Here is a 16,214-nt window from a genome sequence, read left to right as displayed (position 1 = left end):
GAAGCAGGACTTCAAATTCAGCCCAACCTGAGTAGATTCACCGTGTCCACCACAGTCCAAACATTCAGCAAGGAGAACAGGTAACTGCTTTATTCATGTCGTGTATGTTTACAGTATGATTCAGTACAGATCTGTAAAAAGGTTTTTCAGTACATGATTTTTCCTAAAACATTTGTAGGCTTAGTGCTGCATGTAATATTTTGTAACGGCATGTTCTTTTGTAGAATCACAAGACTGACACATCGCAGGGGAGGACGACTATGTTGAACCCACACCAAGAGACCCTCATTGTTGACATGGTCCCTCAAAGACAAGTGTAATCACACTGCGTGAAATACAGCAGAGAATGTTTCAACTGGATTCCTCAGACCGTCCACATGAATATATTTATATGGATGAAGCTGGGGTCAATAATGAGCAGCAGCATCATGAACAATCAGGACATACTGTCCATGTCATTGTGTGGGACAATGTGAGTTTTCACCGTCCCGTCCAGGTCAGACAGTGGTTCAATATCAACCAAGATTCCCTAAATGTTTATCTTCCTCCATACTCCCCTTTCCTCAACCCAACAGAGGAGTTCTTCTCTTCATGGTGTTGGAAAGTTTATATATATATATATATATATATATATATATTTTTTTTTTTTTACACACTACATAATTACTAATTTTTGTTAAACAAGAGTTTTGAAACGGCATTTTCCTTTGTGGACAATAAAGGTCATTTCTACAGCTTCATGATCTGATCACTGTGTTTTCCTTTTTTCTGTGTGGTGTGTAATGACTGTTCAGTGCTGTTTATCATTGTGATTGACTCGAGGCCTGATTTGACAACATTGTTTGGTGTTGAGCACTGCGTGGACTGTTTTGAGGCAATAGTTTGGTTTTGCAGGAAGAGTCAGAGGTTTTGTGAATGTAGTGTGTGAACTGGGTTTTGTGTTTACAGTTTGGAGAAATGGATGCATGGTTTCAGGAAATGTGTCTTGGGAATTGAGAAAAACTATAATCAATGTACTGTGTGATCGATCATACTGCTGTCCAAGAGCAAAGCATTTTCTATTACCTTGTTGCTCTACTATAATGTAATAGTAAACTGTGATTATGTGCCCATTCTGCATCAAAACAGTAAAGCTGTTCCTTTTCACTACTTTAGTGAACTCTCTGGAGAAATACAGTTGTCCTTTAACTAGAACTCTTCTGAATATTTTCACAGCTGTATTCACAGTGGCTGAAAGTTGCTCTCTTGTGGCCAGTATCTCTTCACTATTAAGTTTTCTTGAATAATGCAAACCAAGGGTAACAACCTGATCTGCCACTCTTTCAAATTGCTTTAGTCTTTTTTGACCATTTAAATGGTTAAACAGCTTGATGCATTCTGGCAAATTTAAACACAATTTAAAGCATTTTTCAGTGCAGCATTCCTCAAAAGTACATGTCTATATGTGAATTGTTTTATTATCTGTAAAGGAACACACTGAGTACCATGAAACATTTTTAGTATTTCTCCATTAAATTACTCAAAAATATATCCTGAATGTGCCCACAGAGGTCACCAGTTTTTTTTTTACAGATTCAGGTAAATGAAGACATAAATGTACATTAAATGACACACTGTGCTTCCCATACAGTGTTTCAAATTGTTTGACAAAATCTATAACCAGTTTTTCACATCTTTTCAACTCCTCTGTGGTAATAATATTCTTGCATAGTAAGAACATGAATGTGACAAAGGACTAACCAGTGCTGGTAAAATCATTTGGCAGATTGCCTTTTAGCACAAAGATACTATAAAACAGCAACCAGTTCTGCCATTCACTAGCCTTCCAAAACCTCCTATGTTGAAGAGATTGCGGCACTCTTGTCACGTTACAAGGAGGCTTAATTAACAAGAGTTGCTGATCAAGTTCAGTCACTGTGGTCCCAATGTAATATGGTTTCTCATGGTTTTCACTGTCCAACCACATGCTTGTCATTTGCCGAACTAGACCAAGATGAACATTGTGCATATGGTCAGGAGGCATGCCAGATATGATGTCAAATTGTGGAATGTTTATAAGACATGTAGGCCCTTTAACACCATTCGGAGGTATTTGTGGTATGCAGAGCTTCCCTGGCATCACTTACATTTGAAGCATGGTCCCTTTTTGGAACATCTTTGTATGGACATACTCTAACAGTACCATTTCCCTTTTGAACTTGTTCACCAGGATGTAGACAGAAGCTTCAACCATACTGCCCATTAAACTGGGTCATGTTTTGTAATATGGGCCTGGCAACTGAATCACACATTATAAGTGCTGCCACAACTCTATATTGTTCCCAAATGCTGTTTTGTTTTAACTCAAACCCCACAGTTGACAACTTCTGACATTCGTGAGTGAATGGCTTTAAAAATGTACAAACCGGATGCCAAAAGAGTTCGGACACTAAACAAACTGTGAATAAAAACTGAATGCAATGATGTGGAGGTGCCAACATCTAATATTTTATTCAGAATAGAAAACAAATCACAGATCAAATGTTTAAACTGAGAGAATGTATCATTTTAACAGAACAGTCCATTGTGCCACACTCCATTTTAAAAGACCCCTGGCCCAGTGCAAATGTCTGAGCTTGTGGAGCTTGCTTAGAAATGGCTTACTCTTTGCACTGTAGAGTTTCAACTGGCAAGGGCGGATGGCACGTTGGATTGTGTTCACTGACAATGCTTTCTGGAAGTATTCCTGAGCCCATTCTGTTATTTCCTTGACAGTGGCATCCCTGTTTGAGGTGCAGTGACGTTTAAGGGCCTGGAGATCACGAGCATCCAGTAGAGTTTAACGACCTTGACCCTTACGCACAGCAATTGTTCCAGATTCTCTGAATCTTTTGATGATGTTATGCATGGTTGATGATGATAACTTAAAAGTCTTTGCTATTTAACGCTGGGTAACACCATTCTGGTATCGCTGCACTATCTTTCTGCGCAACAATGGTGGAATTGGTGATCCTCTTACCATCTTGGCTTCAGAGAGACACTGACACTCTGAGAAGCTCTTTTTTATGCCCAATCATGTTGTCAATTGACCTAATTAGTGTTAATTGGTCTTCCAGCTGTTCGTTATATGCTCAATTTCCTTTTTTCAGCCACTTATTGCGACTTGTCCCAACTTTTTGGGGATTTGTTGACACTGAAATTTTGAATCAACATATTTTTCCTTTAAAATGTTACATTTACTCAGATTAAACTTTTGATCTGTCATCTATGTTCTATTACAAATAAAATATTGACATTTGCCATCTCCACATCATTGCATTCAGTTTTTATTCACAATTTGTTTAGTGTCCCAACTTTTTTGGAATCCGGTTTGTATTAACATTTGCCAAACCACAAGCCAAAAAGTAGGACAATTTCCCTGCGCACAGGGTAAGGAAGCTCATTTACAATCCCTTGTAATGGCCAAACACTATACAGTGATGATTTAAACACAGGCACTTTGTCGCATTTGAGTCTTAATGAGTACCCATGAGAACAATCAAGTGGCCCTCCATTTTTGTTCAGATTATGGTACATTCCACCACTATGTATATCATCATAATTTTCAGAATTACAAACACCATTTCCTGACTTGAGACAACTTGTAATATCTTCTCTTTGAAGAAGATGTTCCAACTGTGTTTGGATTGGTAAATATATGAAGAAGTTACCATTCTTCAGTGAGCTGTCTTTATCCCACATTGTGCTGCATACATTACACTGCACTTCGCTGACATTATCACCAATGTAATACTCACAGTTTGGACAGTATATGTGGCACTGTAGGTTTTAAGACAAGATGCTTAGAGGCTGACATTGTGTTGTCTGGACAGTGAATATTAATCAAATCTAGAAGGTCAGAGAAGGCAACACCAGTGAGTCCGTGTCTCAAAACATATGAGAGTATAAGTAAAAAACTCTGAGATTTGGTAAGTGGTGAACCAGCATAAAGTGGCTCTTCATTTACCTGAAGAAGCTGTTCATTACTGATCACTCCCTCATTTACTGACTCATCAACGCTGCCGTCATGTACAAGGGCAAATTGTTCTCCACTGCTCAGAATGGATTCAGAGTTAGAGTCAAAGTCAGCAAAAGACTTCCTTGTTTCAAACACACGCATACCAACACAGACATCCAAGCTATCAGGGTTGACGTCTTCTGTGGATGACCCTGAATACGGCCTCAAATATGGTCAATCACACATTATGGAACATTCATCCTCAAACAAAAGTGGTGATGTAGGATATCTGGGTGAAGAATCACAGTCACTATGTATTTTTAATTTATAAAGAAATTAAATAAGAGACAATACGGAAGAAATGCATTCAAAATGATACATTTTGTTATTTAAAAATACATTTATTTTGAAACATAGTAAATTAACGTTACAGAGAAAGTGCCTGATTGTTAGAAAGCATGAGTGTAAATGCTTGGATATTTGTGGATATTTAAACTATTGGACATTGACAATGATCCTGAAAAATTTGAATTATTACTTTATTTTTTATAATAATAATAATAGTTAAGACACAGCCTACCAAACAGACCAATACTTCCGGTAACCCAAAAAAATATTTTCATGAAACCCTGTGCAGTCTCTACATAGCTTCTGTGTGATTTGATGAGGTTTACATTTGCCACAATTTCTATGGGTACGATACCTGACAATGTGCCTTTAAAGACTGTTGCACTGGGAACAACAGCAAATTGCATCTATCCACCCCCTAATTCCCAGATATATAGAGCACATATATAGAGCTTGCTAGTAAACTTCAGCAGAAAGTATCTATCCAAACTTGCAACCTACAAGTGCTGTGGATTACATCAGATATCCGTGCCAATGTGCTGTTGGTGAGTTTTGATACTGTTAAATCTACTTCAAATGTTAAGGAATTGTGCCAACGAACAGTTCAAGACATGGGAGTCTTTCTTTCACTTTTGGGTGAACTGTTTGTGTAAAGCTTGATTGTTCGGACATTGATTGAACTTGCACACCCACTGTGTTAAACTCAATGTGCTGAAATAAATAATTACTTAAATAGTACAGCACCTAAGGAATAACCCATTCATATGTTTATAGCTACAGTGGTGTGCTGATCTTCATGAGTGGCTTCAGAGAAGTTTTCAGTGGCATGATTAGAATCATCATGATGCATCTAGTTCTGTTGTGCGAGAACAAGTATCAGGTCTTTACTAATTTTCCAGTTAAACAGATTCACTTACATACATTCACACATGCACAGCAAAAGCATACTTTGATAATATACACACATTAACTGGTACCTACAGAGACATCCTTTGCTGAAAGACACTGCTGTCCACTGAGAGGTGTCCAAGCTTCAGAGAGATCAATTTAAAAACAAATGCTTGTTACTCTACATAGGTTACAAAACAACAGTAAAAAGAAAAGATCACCTGTGGCACAGAAATCAGATTCTAGTGAAGATGTCAAAGTTTCGACAAATATGTACTGTTGAAATGATGCACTAGACATGTACAACCCCATATCAGAAAAAGTTGGGACAGTATGGAAAATGCAAATAAAACAAAAATGCAGTTTTTCTAAATGCAGTTTTTTTTACTAAAGACTTTATGAATTTACAATACATCTCCTGTTTTGTCTGATCAACTTAATTTAATGTATTATTATACATATATTCCTCAATCCCTGCATTTCAGGCTTGCAACACACACACACACACATAAAACATGGTTAGTTTTATAGATATTTTTTTTATGACAAAACTTTACATATAAATTGTCAATTTACTCACTGCAATGTGGGTGACATCTTGTGCATCTTCAGAGCCACTGTCAGAATTGTAGTCTGACGAATCATGCTTCAAGTCCTGTTATGAGATCATAAGTCCAATGTTAACTTGACTTAATGTATTTAAGGGAACAGAGGGGAATATTCATAAAATAAAAATAGAGACACTATTGACCTCTTAGTCACAATGCATCATCACTATCTTGGTAACATGAAAATTAAGCAGCTCAAATTTACATCAACTTCTTTTTTAGTTCCTGATCCACTTTGAGAAGATAGTCCACTCAGAACTGTCATGGTCATCTAGCTAAAAAAATACAGAGCAAAAACATTATTTATTTAGTTGTTGGCCTCTATATGTGCTTTCCTGTGATTAAAAGAGGCACATATATATATATATATATATATATATATATATATATATATATATAAAAACATTTTTTTAATAAACAACAAAAACTGGGGCTGAATTTTGGTTTCAGAAATACGAGACAAACAAAAAATATTTTTTAATTTCTTCTAATTCCCATTCTGTGCATGAATTTACTAACTACCACATTTTAAGTTAGCTAACTACACACACCAATCAGGAAGAAAAGTTTGTTAATAGCTAAATGATCAGCTGAATGAAGTACGCAGCAGACAGATAGCTAGCTAGTTAGCATGAACTCCTAGCTAAAGTAGAGCTAAAGTTACTGGTTGTAAGTGATACAGAACAGCCAGCTAGTCTACTAGGATAAAGTAAAACGCTAACCTTTTTCCATCATTTTGTTCTTGCTGGAATCGCTTTTTCATTGGTGCCATGGAGGATATATTTCCTTTTCAATTGGTTCATTTTTAGCTGGGACATTCATCACACCAAGAGCCAGGCACGGAATAAATCCATGCGACTTCTGCAAAATAGGCCTGTGATTGGACTGCAAATACAGAGGGTTTAGACAAACAAGTGTCAGCCAATCGCAGCACAGTAGGGTGGGACTACCCTTTCGAAGAAGACAAGACGACGTTGGGAGAAAAGTGCGCTAAAGTTGGCACCTTCACATTTGAATTTGCTGAATCAAATGTCCAAGTTTCGGTATGTCCTCTTTTCTTGGACCGACTGACCAGACAGAGATGCGGTTAGCATAGTGCCAACAAGCTGGATAGTTGAATTTGATCCAACAGTTACCTCCAGAAACTCTCTTGTTGAATGTCGTACGGCTAACACCAAGAGGCCTGTCAACGAATGGCAAGTATGCAGTCGTGCTACAGTTGGCAGGCAAGTTTCCTTAATTTTCAAAGTAACAAAGCTGTGGTTAAGCAACATGATAAAAATTTAAATGGGACAATTTTAACATAAAAATTGGCTATTCTTTTACTATTAGCCCTCAAATATACAGTGTTTTATAACTTGCATTGGTGTTACTTTTAGGTAAATTTGCCATTATAAATTATATATTTCTATATAAATGTAGAAACAGAATCTACATTAAAAGCTGCTGAGCAGAAACTTTTAAAAGTAGACACGCCAGAAGACCACAAAAGACATAGGAAACCCAAACGCCTGTTCTTTGCTGAAGATGAGGATTCAGACACAACCTGTGAAACATCAAGAAAGGTAAATGAACAGCTATAGAGTGCACTAGGTGACAGACGGCTTCTTTATATTCAGACAGCGCATTAGTGTTCATTATGTAATATTACTTTGGGGCATATTTTCTGTATGCATAATATATTTTATAATCAGATCACTTTAATATTGTTTCTTTTTGATATATTAAGAATATAAACTTGAGAATTACCTCAAAATGGGAACAAGTATCAAATTGGAATATTTGTGAATTGGTTAATCCAGAATCAAAATACTTTACCCTACAGAAAAAGCCCAAACTTGCTGCTCAGAGACAGGCTGAGGAAGAAATTTTTTCTGAAGTCAACCAGCCTACCCCAGGAATCCAGAGTCCAGAAGAAACTTCAAGCACTGAAAATACCAGACTGCGCCAGATGGTAGTTAAAGGCAAGTATTTTTAAGATTAATCGGTAATGAGGTTTTTTTTTTTAATAATTCACACTGTACAGTGATCCCTCGTTTTTCATGGGGGATGCGTTCCAAGACCACCCGCTAAAAATGAATTTCCGCAAAGTAGAGGAAAGATATTTTTTTATGTATTTAATGAGTATTTGGACTTTTAAAACCCCCCCTGTTACTGTTAACAACCCACCCTTTGCATTAAACAGTCATTCTATAATTTTCTTCAGCTGGAACTACATGTGATATCCTACCAGTTTCTTTAATAGAGTCATTCCTAAGCTGTGATTTAGCGTCAGTAAATTTCACTCAGACGTGGACATGAACAATACATGTACTGTGCATAAGAAATACTTGTGAATGCGGCCATAAGCCGCCCCTTGAAAAAACCCACGAAGTAGCGAATCCACGAAAGATGAACCGTGATGTAGCGAGGGATTACTGTACTTCATTTAAGATTTTAGATTATTTTGGTCGACAAATCTGGATCTGCACGTCACATGATTCAGTCTGGAGATCTGTTCAAGTTTAACAAAATGCAACCAATGTCCACATCACTATTTGGATGAGCAAAGACTAAGGCTTTGTAGTATTTTCACACATATAACATTCTAATATAAGACAAAAAAGTTAAATGTAGGACTTAATCAGAGACAAATTTAAAACCACTTTCACAGTAATATTAATATAAAACAAATACTTGATTGGTTGAAGTGTAGGAGAGGTCAGGGCTATAGTGGTGGGTTTAAAAAAATGTATTCAAAACCATCTTCATTTAAATGAACCCATAACGATTAACATAAAGCTGAAATCGATCTTTAAAATGAGCCTTTTATTCCCTTGTTTTATTCACTTAAATATGGCTGGAGCTCAAGTACTAACATATATTTTAATTAATGGTAGGTTGAGAGTTCCTTGAGCAATTACAATATTCTCTGAAAATCTATTTTCATATCCAAACAAAACCTGTCATTATAACTGAAATATTCCTAAATTAATCAATATCGAATTGGTAATCGATTTGTGAATCAGAATTGAATCTATTCGGGAAATCAGTGGTGATACCATCCATCCATCCATTATCTGTAACCGCTTATCCAATTTAGGGTCGCGGGGGGTCCAGAGCCTACCTGGAATCATCGGGCGCAAGGCGGGAATACACCCTGGAGGGGACGCCAGTCCTTCACAGGGCAACACAGACACACACACATTCACTCACGCACTCACACCTACGGACTCGAAAGTGCCAATCCACCTGCAACGTGTGTTTTTGGACTGTGGGAGGAAACCGGAGCACCCGGAGGAAACCCACGCGGACACGGGGAGAACACACCAACTCCTCACAGACAGTCACCCGGAGCGGGAATCGAACCCACAACCTCCAGGCCCCTGGAGCTGTGTGACTGCGACACTACCTGCTGCGCCACCGTGCCGCCCCAGTGGTGATACCCAGCCCTACATATATAGCCACCTGCTTCCTGCTGGTAAGAGAATTCTCTATGGAATGTATAGTGGTAGATATATGGTATTTCAAGTTTTTAATTTTTATTTTTTCTCTTTACATTATGATTTTTTGTATTATTGTTCTATATTATCACTGTTTTATATATATATTTATTTTTTTTTTTTTTTTTTTTTTTTTTTTTTTCTCCCAGGGATTCCATCTTTGATAGCAGACATGAAAATGGTTCTCACCAATAATACTCCAACCAAAGATCTCAAACCAAAGGTTTGTGAGGGTGAAAGTGAGCATGAAGCTACATTTTGCAAACCTTTAGAAGTAAGTATTTTTTGCACTTTTTTTTGCAATTTTTGAATAGTAATTGAAAATATATAGAGTAGCAATCTGTTCCTGGCTGTAATTATTTTTTTCTTTCGAATTTATAAGGTGAAACTGGGAAATGATGACACCACCACTGTCTCAGCTCATTGTTGGGGGACTGCAAAAGCACAACCTACAGTCAGTGGGATGGCATGAATGCTACTGATGGGACTCTTTAGTGTTGATGTTCTCCTGAATTCCAACCTGACTGGAGGGATCAACAAGGTCAATCCCACTGCAGAGCGATGACAGCCTCTTTATGGGAAGAAACTGCAAGCTTTACTTGTTAAAATCTGAAAGGCTTTGATATTTACATAATGTTTGTACGGGCAGCACAGTGGAACAGCAGGTAGTGTTGCAGTCACACAGCTTCAGGGACCTGGAGGTTGTGGGTTCGATTCCCGCTCCGGGTGACTGTGTGAAAAAACAACATGGACAATGTTAAATAGGAAAACATATCTGTTCTTAATTTTGTTTTCTTCACCTGTTCTGTACCTTGTTTTTTTACAAGCTGTTTTTTTTGGGCCCTTTGTTTTCTTGGACCTTGTTTTAATGAGTGCTTAATTCAAGTTTATCACTTGGTTATAGTAACACTAACACACACACTTTAAGTATCCTCTAGCTGGAGCTATGGGTAAAACACAAAAACACTAATATTGACCTAACAACAGATCAACTGGTGGTTACTAGAAAACAATATAGAAACAAGATGGACTGTTAAACAGGTAACAAGATATTTCATGTTTCATTTCTTTCCTTTTATTTTTAGGATATTTTCATATATGGAGCTTAGACGTGTTTGCATGTTGATTATTTGATTTCCATTTACTTAACTTTTAATTTGAAAATTTACAATAATTTAAGGTTCATATATTTAAAAAATATGATAATTTGTTTAGATAAATGAATTGAAATATATCTAAATGATGTTTCACATTTTGCAATACAATATATGTGGTAATATATATATATATATATATATATATATGGAAATATGTATACTTAAATATATTAATAAGTGTATTGTTAGACATAAAATTAAATATATTGACATACATGAGTAAATATATTTTATGTATTACATTTCCATATATACAATATATTAAAAGCAGATATCCCTTATATATTATTTAATATATTGCTATATATTTATTATTATATATCACAATATATTAGTCTGTATACTTTTAGTACTTTTTAAAATATGAATATCTGGGATTTTTTTCAATTACATATTAAATAGTAACAAGTACTGTACCCATTTCATGCCCTTGTTCTGTCGTGTCTGTTTTCCCCACCATGTGCTCTCTTAGGACATGGCTCTGTTTGTTATTGTTCGTGTCTCTGCCCTCGTCCTCGTCAGTCTCGTTGGTGATCCGTCCCCCTCGTTATCTGTTCCAGGTGTGTCTTGTCTGTGTCAGGTATTTAAGTTCCCTTGTGTCACTCCTGTTATTCAGTCATTTGTACAGTTTCGCTCCCTGTTGTCGTTACCTTTGTCATGTTATCAAGTCTGTCTGTCTCTGCTGTTTCTCCGTCATTGTTTTCCACGTCGTCGTTTTCTTTCCATGTCTAGTCTGTCTCTGTTGAGTCTGTTCCTCGTATCGTTTCCTCTGTCGTGATGTTTCTCAGTCATCGTGTTTCCTTTCTTTTGAAGTCTATCTGTTTTGTATAGTTCTGTTTAAATAAAGTTCGATGTGTTTTTAGCAAGTGCGTCCGCATCCATCAGTCCACCACGCCATCCTGACAGAATGACTGAACTATTAAGGGACAGAAACGAACACAAGCATGGAGTCAAGAATACAAACTAGAACAGGAACATAAAAACTGTGAACTGGTGGCAATGTGTAAGACAACTGACAAAGAAACACATCTACACACACAAGAACCGACAAGGGAACACTGAAACAAAGGGACTATATATACACAGAGCACTGACAAGGAACACCTGGGGACAATAACGAGAGGGCAGGACTACAAAGGAGACTCTGACGAGAGGGCGGGGCTAAGGTGGGACTAGGGCGGAGACAGGAAGAATAAACAGAGCCATGTGCTAAATGAGCACATGGTGAGGAAAACAAACACAAGATGTGACAACCCATAAAGAATATTGAACTGCTTCATATATTGATTGTTAATATACTGGGACATTTATTTTCTTTGCGCAAGCCCCTGTCTCAGTCATATATGAGGTGGTCATGCTGTCCGCAGGAGAAACAACCTGAGTTCTGTCCTGCCGTTCCTGGTCCTCGACCACGATGAACACCGCTTGTGGTGGATTGTTCCCAGCTAGTTGTTTCCATAGAGCCAGCTGGGCTTCTGTCAGTGTGCACTCTCATTTTTCCTTCTTTTTGTCGTTTCTGTTGTTCAAAGTCTTTTCTGCATGTGCAGCAAACTTCTCCACCTCTTTCAGGCGACCCAAATCAACATCCATACCAGAGGATGATGCAGAGTTTGAGAAACTGTTATGATACAGAGAAAAGCAGAAGATGAAGAGAAAGTAGAATACGATGATGTTCTCCTGAGGAACACCTTCCTCAACACTCAGTCGACTGTGAACACCGTCACATCACACCTTTACTTTACTCCAACAAGCTTTAACACTGTTACTGTGCTTTATTTTATTTTTTTATGTAGCGTCCTCTAAAAAGAAGGTGAGGTAGAGGCGGAGCACCTGGTGACACCTACAAACAGGTGGAGTTCAGTAACAGCTCAGTTCCATTCAGTTCTTTGTTTGAGGAAGTAGTTTTCCCTGTCCATCCAGTAAGTGTTTAATCTCTCTGTTATAAACAGTGACTTTGTGTGTTGTGATAAAACTGTGCTGGGGGTGTGTTGAGGCTAGTGCTAAGATTATTGTTAGCAGGTTAATGCTAATGTTAAGGTTCTAGTTAGCAGTTTATCTTTCAGGTCTAAATTCATTCAGTGACAATTGTGCTGCAGAAGAACTTTGCATAGCCCTGGGGTAATGAGGTCCATGTCCATGATTTACCCTTAAATGAGAAAGTGAACCAGTACCAGGTGCACTGGTTTGCTGAAAAACACATTCACTAAATCAATCACAGAGAAATAAGTGCTGTTAGTAGGTACCTGGGGTAAAATAGTGTGTGGATTTGAGACCTCTGGAGCATGTGGATGAACTGTGGAATTAACTGCCTGCAGGTCTTGTACGAATCGGCACTCATCAGGATCCCCTTGTCCACTAATATTCTTCACCGGAAAAATCAGAGCACAAACAGGTGAATCAGGGCATGGAACAATCACACCAGCAGTGACGAGCCAATCAAACACTGGAGTGATGCCCTCAACAGCATCACACTTGAGTGGATACTGACTTTTCTTTGGTCGATAGTTACATTTGGGGGTAACTATTATGGGCTGGGTGGACATTATTAGCCCAACATTATATTTGCTCTTCACACACAAGCAGTCTGAGACTGCAGCCAAATCCTCAGGAGGAACTGAAACTTTAACACAGCTCGGGTTTATGGGTGTGTTCAAGACAATGGGTTTAACAGTGCGGAAAACAGACACCACAGCTGTGTATGGGACACTAAACACTTCTCTCTTTTTTGCACTTCTCCTCCATGATCTCGCAAATCATTCAAGGCTCAGCATTGTCAAGTGCACGTTTCCTTTGAAGTAACATGTTACACAATTGCTTCTGTGAGGGTGAGAAGATGACCTGAGCCACAGAGCGACCATCAAGTACATGCACAGTGCAATGAATGTGCAACAAAAATGTGTGAGAATCTTCCCCTTTCTGCAAAGAGCTTTCTAATGGTTTTGTTATCACATCTTTAACCTTGGTGTGAGACACACCTATAGAAGTAAATGCTTTATGTGTAAGCTAAGGTTTAAATGGAAAATATAACGCTCTAAGAGTAGATGTGGTTGCCCCTTAATCTTCTAGAAAGCCAGGTTCTATCCCTGCTACTGTCATCTTTATTCTAGGAATGGCAGTGTAAGCATTTATTTGTGTTAACAACAAAAATTGTTCACTTATCAGCTCATGATCTTGTCCAGATGCTCCACCCCCCTCTGGCTTCTCTTCCTCACTCTCCCCATCTCAGTCTGCCTCCGCAGTTGTTGTCAGGTCCTGACCCTCATGTCTGTTTCTGACATTAGGACAGTCTCTTATGAGGTGGTCATGCTGTCCGCAGGAGAAACAGCCTGAGTTCTGTCCTGCCGTTCCTTGTCCTCGACCACATCCTCGTCCATGACCACGATGAACACCACTTTGTGGATTTTTCCCAGCTACTTGTTTCCACAGAGCCAGCTGGGCTTCTGTCAGTGTGCACTCTCCTTTTTCCTTCTTTTTGTCGTTTCTGTTGTTCAAAGTCTTTTCTGCATGTGCATCAAACTTCTCCACCTCTTTCAGGTGACCTGCATCAACATCCATACCATGTGCTTTCACATGAGCATGCAACCAGCAGACAAAGTTATATTTCAGATGACTATCCCACGGTGTCATATCAGCGGTCTCCCTGTCCTCTGTTGGGGGTCCTCCTCTTCCATGCCTTCTGATCACCTCCAAGAGCCTGGATAATTAGGACCTGACTGACTCATCAGGTTTCTGCTTGCACTCTGCAATATGTCTTGGATCATGATGAGATGGGTATAGGGCTTTGATACGTTCACAGCACCTCCAACCTGGCTGTGTAGGGATGACCCAGCTCCGTCCACTGACCTTGGAGCCTAGTCCTATCCACACCCATTCAATCTGCCCCAGTTCATGTAAAGCTTGGGTATAAAGCCTTACAGAACTGCTTGAGGCAGTTAGAGAATCAGAATCCACCAGAGGAGGATGCAGAGAGTTTGAGAATCTGTTATGATACAGAGAAAAGCAGAAGATGAGGAGAAAGTAGAGAACAATGATGTTCTCCTGAGTAACACCTTCCTCAACCCTCAGTCGACTGTGAACACAGTCACATCACACCTTTACTTTACTCCAACAAGCTTTAACACTGTTAGTGTGCTTTATTTTTTTTATATAGTGTCCTTTAAAATGGAGGTGAGGTAGAGGAGGAGCACCTGGTGACACCTACAAACAGGTGGAGTCCAGTAACAGCTCAGTTCCATTCAGTTCTTTGTTTGAAGAATTAGTTTTCTCTGTTCATCCAGTAAGTGTTTAATCTCTCTGTTATAAACCGTGACTTTGTGTGTTGTGATAAAACTGTACTGGGGGTGTGTTGAGGCTAGTGCTAAGATTATTGTTAGCAGGCCAAGGCTAAAGCTAAGGCTATGGCTAGCAGGCTAGTGCTAATGTTAAAGTTCTAGTTAGCAGTTTATCTTTCAGGTCTAAATTCATTCAGTGACAATTGTGCTGCAGAAGAACTTTGCATAGCCCTGGGGTAATGAGGTCCATGTCCATGATTTACCCTTAAATGAGAAAGTGAACCAGTACCAGGTGCACTGGAATGCTGAAAAACACATTCACTAAATCAATCACAGAGAAATAAGTGCTGTTAGTAGGTACCTGGGGTAAAATAGTGTGTGGATTTGAGACCTCTGGAGCATGTGTATGAATTGTGGAATTAACTGCCTGCAGGTCTTGTACGAATCGGCACTCATCAGGATCCCCTTGTCCACTAATATTCTTCACCGGAAAAATCAGAGCACAAACAGGTGAATCAGGGCATGGAACAATCACACCAGCAGTGACGAGCCAATCAAACACTGGAGTGATGCCCTCAACAGCATCACACTTGAGTGGATACTGACTTTTCTTTGGTCGATAGTTGCATTTGGGGGTAACTATTATGGGCTGGGTGGACATTATTAGCCCAACGTTATATTTGCTCTTCACACACAAGCAGTCTGGGACTGCAGCCAAATCCTCAGGAGGAACTGAAACTTTAACACAGCTCGGGTTTATGGGTGTGTTCAAGTCAATGAGTTTAACAGTGCGGAAAACAGACACCACAACTGTGTATGGGACACGAAACACTTATCTCTATTTTGCACTTCTCCTCCATGATCTCGCAAATCATTCAAGGCTCAGCATTGTCAAGTGCACGTTTCCTTTGAAGTAACATGTTACACAATTGCTTCTGTGAGGGTGAGAAGATGACCTGAGCCACAGAGCGACCATCATGTACATGCACAGTGCAATGAATGTGCAACAAAAATGTGTGAGAATCTTCCCCTTTCTGCAAAGAGCTTTCTAATGGTTTCTTTATCACATCTTTAACCTTGGTGTGAGACACACCTATAGAAGTAAATGCTTTATGTGTAAGCTAAGGTTTAAATGGAAAATACGAAGCTCTAAAAGTAGATGTGGTTGCCCCTTAATCTTCTAGAAAGCTACACTGTAAAAAGTGGAACTGGGCTCAATTAATATTTAATTAAATACTGAAAGTAACTTAAACTTAATAAAAGTAACACCAAAGATCCAGAAAATGTAATAAAAAGTTAGATTTTACTCAGTGTGAGGTCTTTAATTTTAATCATCATACACTTCTGCCCAATGCATTTTGAAACTCGTGGACACCAGCATTACTGGGTTCTGAACGTCCTCTGACTTCCCAAATCAAGAGCTTTTAAATTATTAATAGGGAAAGAACACTGTTATTATTAGAATATATAGGAAATATAAGATG

At 38.6% G+C, this 16,214-nt stretch overlaps 2 long non-coding RNA genes across 4 annotated transcripts in view; both read right to left on the bottom strand.

The window, feature by feature from the left end:
• Positions 1–4,408: 4,408 nt before the first annotated feature.
• On the bottom strand, positions 4,409–10,004 carry LOC136700003 (uncharacterized). Of its 3 annotated transcripts, none has more exons than XR_010803688.1 (5): positions 9,933–10,004; positions 6,543–6,705; positions 5,964–6,095; positions 5,793–5,867; positions 4,409–5,355 (listed from the first exon to the last, which is right to left on the bottom strand). It is a non-coding gene; the product is annotated as an uncharacterized lncRNA (long non-coding RNA). The 3 variants fall into 3 exon arrangements; XR_010803689.1 differs by lacking the exon at positions 9,933–10,004 and having other exon boundaries at positions 4,409–5,180; positions 5,306–5,355; positions 6,543–8,009; XR_010803687.1 differs by lacking the exon at positions 9,933–10,004 and having other exon boundaries at positions 6,543–8,009.
• A 643-nt stretch (positions 10,005–10,647) lies between these two features.
• Positions 10,648–16,214, bottom strand: part of LOC136700002 (uncharacterized) — a 36,620-nt gene continuing 31,053 nt past the window's right edge. The window contains exons 3-4 of the long non-coding RNA XR_010803686.1: positions 12,703–14,438; positions 10,648–12,077 (exon numbers count right to left, since the gene is read on the bottom strand). This is a non-coding gene — a long non-coding RNA (uncharacterized lncRNA). The remainder of the gene's footprint in view (positions 12,078–12,702; positions 14,439–16,214) is intronic.

Source organism: Hoplias malabaricus, chromosome 6 (genome assembly GCF_029633855.1).
Source record: "Hoplias malabaricus isolate fHopMal1 chromosome 6, fHopMal1.hap1, whole genome shotgun sequence".
Taxonomy (NCBI): Eukaryota; Metazoa; Chordata; class Actinopteri; order Characiformes; family Erythrinidae; genus Hoplias; species Hoplias malabaricus.
This window is presented reverse-complemented; position numbering and strand designations above follow the sequence as displayed.